The following is a 6,000-nucleotide window of genomic DNA, read 5'->3' on the forward strand; positions in this document are numbered from 1 at the left end:
CAGATTTTTTTTCCGGATTGATTTTCAGTGCTCTGCTCCTTACATCTTTCTCCAGTTTTGAAAGTCTGTGAAAGGGAGTGCATTCTGTTAGGCTATGGGCAGACTAAAGTAAAGTTGTCCTTAATCAAGTTCACTAATATATTATGATTGTGTTTTTAAAATATGCATTTTATCATGTTTTCCTTCATCTTCGAAGAGCATTTTTCACTCTCTATCATAATGTGTGGCTTTTATTCATATTAATTATTTTACCATATTTAACTGTGTAAATACAAACATTTTTTTCCTCACATGTTGATAAAATTTACAGTTCTTGCAATATTTTTATTTCAGCAGAAACCCAACTCAGAACATTCTGGTGCATGTCTCTTTATATACTGGGAAATAATTTGCAAGGTCTATGTCTTAAATTGTGCACACCTCCTACCACAGGATATTCTTAAATTATTCTCTAAAGTCATCTTTCTAATGATCTTACTTCCTGGAATACGTGATGACTGCTGTTACTATTGCTTCACATCTTGTCCAGTTCTTGGTTTTATAAGAGATTAAAAACAAACAGTATACAAGAGATCAATTTGTACCCATTCTATGGGCTGAAAATGGTGGCGAGCTTCTTTTCATATATTTTTTTGCTTTTATTGGAATTGACTGTTGTGTCTTCTATTTTTCTGTTGGTTTGTTTGAATTTGTTGTCTTGAGTTTAAAATCTTCTTTAAATAATCCTGTGTTATTTTAGTCTTTTTGGGCTGCTCTTTCTAACAATACTATACTGAATTGCTTATACACAGCAAAATTTTATTTCTCACAATTTTGGGGTCTTGGAAATCTAAGATCAAGGTGTAGGCAGATTTAGTGTCTGATGGGGGCCCACTGCCTGGTTCACAGATCTCACAGTCCTTTTAGGGCAAAAAGAGGCAAGGTGGCCTTCCGGGGTCTCTTTTGTAAAAGGCACTCATCTTATTTATGAGGACTCTGCCCTCATGACCTAGTCACCTCCTACAGGTCCCACCTCCAAATATCGTCACATTGGAGATTTAGCTTTTCAACTTATTAATTTTGAGGAGACAAACAGCCAGCCTACAGCATGCATTAGTGTTGTCAGTCAAGTGTAAAACTACTATACACAGATGCTGGAATTGAACAACTAAGTGGATGGTGGATGGTGGATTGCGGAAGCCGGGTTTCTCATTGTTGGAATGGGACGTTATGGACGGGCCAGGGGAGAAGTCTAGAATGATCGACGTGGCAACCTATTAGAGATGGAGAAATCAGTATGGACTCATGTTTCAGCTAAGATAGACACAGGTGGATATACCCGGGAATATTTATAGATAAAGTTTACAGGGGTCAGCGTGCACACCTATTAACCTGCTCTTTCCGTTGAGAGTACTTTAAAGAACAACACCCCAGTAACAAGCACACCTAATTTGCAGATTTTTGCTTCAAATACCACGCTCCAATAAAGAAACAATACCTTGAGCAAGTGGTATATTCTAGGTCTTGGGTAAGAAATAGACAAGCTAAGCTTGGAGTATGTTTCCATGCCAAAAAGTAAGAAAGTAATCAAAAAGAAACAGTGATAGGAGATGTCAAGGGGACAGAGGAGACAATTGAAAGAGCTTATAATGTCCAAAGCTGGAACTTTTTTAAAAAAAGATTTTATTTATTTATTCATGAGAGACACACAGAGGGAGGCAGAGACACAGGCAGAGGGAGAAGCAGGCTCCATGCGGGGAGCCCGACCTGGGACTCGATCCCAGGACCCTGGGGTCAGGTCCTGGGCTGAAGGCAGTGCTAAACCGCTGAGCCACCCGGGCTGCCCAAAGCTGGAACATTTTAAGCAATAAGATAAATAAAGCAGTACTGGATTAGAATCTAACATATAAAATAAATATCCATACTGGTATAACATAAATGACGGAGTAAATAAGTAAAGGAGGATAGGCAATTCTGCTGTGTAAATTCCAAATAATTTTGTCTACTGCAAGGAGGTGCTTAGGAAATCAGGCAGCAGATAAACTAATTCTCTCCAGTCTCTCATGAAGTGAAAATATTCTATTTTCCTTCCATGAGCTCAAATCGTCTCAATCTCAATGCTTACTGCCCACTTTTTCCACCCGCTCACCCAGCCATGCCCCACTACCAGCCAGACAGCTGCCTGGACTTGGTGAGTAACATTGGGAATTAGGGAGAAGGATAGAAGATCATAAGATTAGAGTCACAAATATATAAATATCAGTGCTAAGCTCATGCTACATCAGTAACCAGGTCTGTAACCAAGGTAACAATAAACCTTTTCTAATCTTTAACTTCCTTAATGTCCTTAAATGAATGTCAATGCTTTTTTTTCAGTTTTTGTTTTGAATTTGAGGAGAATACATATAGAGAGATACGTATGCATAGATAAATCATATTACATGTATAATCATATATGATTATATTTTTATGATTATATTTTATTCGAATTTTATATTTTATATATTACATATATAAAATTATTGACAGGTTGCTTATTTCCTTTTGAGCTCACAAAATTCTGATTTTAAATGTTTGTTCTGTAAATTTGGTGATGAAAAGACGGGAAAGAGACATATTCTCCACTTTTATTAACTCTGATCATAGCCACCCCTACTTTGGTTTTACTGTAGGGTATAATTAAGAAAGATCCAAAGCAAAGTCATAAAGGAGAGGTAGAGAAGAAATGCACTATTCTCAGTATCTATCTATTTCAATGGGAAACATTAACTTCCAGAATAAGTGGGATCTCAGCCAGGGAAACAGAGGAGTGAAAAGGGGATGAGGGAGTGGAATAAAGCTTCAGAGTCTAACTCTAGGCAACAGAGATGAGTAATTATCTACTGTACTAGAAGTCTGGACACATTGCAGCTGTTTATCAGAGAGCACCAGGGGCTAAAACCAAGATAAGGAAAGCCCCACAGGGGTTCCTGCTAAAGATTTCTTGGCCCAGATGCTCAGACTATGACAAACACAGAGTTTCCAAACACAAGAAGGCTCCTAGATATGACACCCAAGCACAGCCCATTGCCAGGTCTTTATTCTTTGGCTGCCAAACAAAGAGAATCCTTAAGCTGGAGAAATGTCATTTTCTAACTCAGGTTTTTAGTCAGACGTTTTAAGTAAAAAATTCAAAAATACCTTTTATATTGGATTTTGGTTCATAACAGCGACCATGAGCTCTCATTTTCTGTATTGACTTTTCCTCTATTCTTTCCTCTATTTGTAAAATTTCATATAATCAAAACTTGCAAATGAGATATCTTTTTTCTCTTAAACTCTTTATTTTGGGTTGATCACATCCAGTTACATAAATGTAAGTAGCATTTAAGTGCTGGTGGCTTCCACCATTTTATCCCCAAGTCTAGACACATATTACAGAATGCAGACTCTACACTTAAACACTTATCCATCATTTTACACTCTTATCCGAGTATAAAGGCCCAGTAAAAATCTTTTATTTCCAAAAGTAGCCATTAGTCTTTTTATTTTTTTTTAAATTTTATTTATTCATGTATTCATGAGAGACACAAAGAGAGAGACAGGCAGAGGCAGAGGGAGAAGCAGGCTCCATGCAGGGAGCCCAAAGTGGGACTCGACCCCAGGACTCCAGGATCACGCCCTGAGCCAAAGGCAGACACTCAACCGCTGAGCCACCCCGGCGTCCCGCCATTAGCCTTTTTAAAGTGTATGATTCAAAGGCATTTAGTACATTCAGTGTTGTGCAGCCATCACCTCTGCCTGGCTCTGGGAACTCTTCACCACAAATGGAAACCTTGTGCCCATTGCTTCCCTACCCTTCATCCCTGGAAACCACGAATATGCTTTCTGCATGTATAGGTGTGTCGATTTTAAGGGTTTCATATAAATTGAATCACATAATATGGGATCTTAAGAACTACAAACAGTCAAACAAATACTTGTATACATATGTTCATAGCAGTTCTATACACCATAGCCAACAGGTGGAAACAACTCAGGTGTCCATCAACAGAGGAATGAATAAACAGAATGAGGTATGTCCATATAATAAAACATTATTTAGCGACAAGAGGAAATTAGGAACTGATACACGCATCAAAGTGAATTAACTTCGAAAATATTACACCAAGCAAAATAAATCAGAAACATTGTGAGTTTTTATTATACAATTTGAAAAGGTTTTTTTGTTTTTGTTGTTTAGGGACGCTGAAGGGCCCAGTCTGTTAAATGCTTGGCTCTTGATTTCAGCTCAGGTCATGATCTCAGGGTCTTGAGATCAAGCCCCGTGGCAGGCTCTACACTGAGTGTGGAGCCTGATTGGAGTTCTCCCTCTCCCTCTCCTTCTGCCCTGCCCCAGCTAGGGCACACATGCACCTTGGCTTGCTCTCACTCTCTTAAATATTAAATAATTAAATATTAATTATTAAATACAGCAAACCACAGCATTTAGTACCTTAAAAATAATCATGCAGATGAAAAATAAAGGCCATCTGGTATACCTGGGTGGCTCAGCAGTTGAGCATCTGCCTTCAGCTCATGTCATGACCCTGGAGTCCCAGAATCAAGTCCCACACCTGACTCCCTACATGGAGCCTGCTTCTCCCTCTGCCTGTGTCTCTGCCTCTCTCTCCCTCTGTGTCTCTCATGAATAGAAAAATAAAATCTTTAAAAACATTTAAAAAAGAAAGGCCATCAATTTGGAAGTAATATTTGCAAGATATATAAATTGCACAAGATTAGCACATGCTACAGACTGAATGCTCACATGCACGCAAAGAAAGATGGCTAAATGTCTCAGCCTCCTGTGCTCTGACAGTTCTGGGAGGTGTTTTACACACTTCTTGAAGATATTTGGGAAATTGAATCCCAATTGCCCCAAATGGTGGATTTAACCATCATATTTTGGCTTCCTTTCTCCTTTCCTATCTACTCTCCCCACTCCCTCTCACAGCTTTCTGAGCAGATCACCCAATAAACCATCTGCACTCAAATCCTGATCTCACATGCTGCTCTTAGGGCAAGTGAGTAGAAAGGAACCAAAATGGCTCTACAAAGTAGACGTTCTTTATCAAGTTTTGGGAGTGAGTGTGTCTACACAGTCAGACAATCATAAAGATCCCAGATTAGTGGAAATTATAATGATGATGTCTAGATTGCTGTAATGTCCCTACTGAGATTCGAGCCAGCAGTGGGTAAAAATGAGGTCCATGTAGAAGAGAAGGCTTTGAGTTAAGCAGTGTTAGAGTTTTGAACAATATGGGGAGATGATAAGTATTGTCTCATTGTCTGGTGATATTAGGTGCATTAGAAACCTTAAAGAAAATGAATAGAATTCTTAGGTTATTTAAATATCAACCAAATGCACACCAAGGGAGTCACAAAGCTTCCCCTAAAACACTTATATATACATACACTCTGCAACCATAAAGCAGAGACTATGATGGAAATCAAGGCCAAACATTAGATTTTGAAGGTAATACAACTGCAAAGGATACTAGATATATGCATATTAATAAGTCTCTTATTATGTTGTCAGGGACCTTAATGATAAAAACAGTGTGATGGTGAGACTTGGAATGGGGAGATGGTCGTGAAAATGCCCGGAAAACTTTAATTCCCAGATTTTCCTGTAACCTGTAAACTGGCAGAAGCTTTCTTACTTGCTAGGGAAAAATCTCTCTCTTGCTTTTGCTGATGAACTTGGAGAAGTGCAAGCATGATCTGCTTCAAAAAATGCAAATTGGACTTCAAATTATAAAACATCTGTTCCTTGAAATATGTAGATGTAGAATAAAAACAAAAAGCTGAGAATTAAGAGTTTCAAAGCATGTTTCCAATAAAGGACTTGAATGAAGAATATACAAAGACCTCACAACTCAATAACCAGAAAACAAGCAATTCAGTTTAAAAGGAGGCAAGAGATATGAATAGACACTTGACCAAATAAACAAGAGATATCATGAAAAGAGCTCAAAATACAAGTTAAACTCACAAGGAGAC

Source organism: Vulpes vulpes, unplaced genomic scaffold (assembly GCF_048418805.1).
Source record: "Vulpes vulpes isolate BD-2025 unplaced genomic scaffold, VulVul3 u000000659, whole genome shotgun sequence".
In the NCBI taxonomy this organism is placed as follows: domain Eukaryota; kingdom Metazoa; phylum Chordata; class Mammalia; order Carnivora; family Canidae; genus Vulpes; species Vulpes vulpes.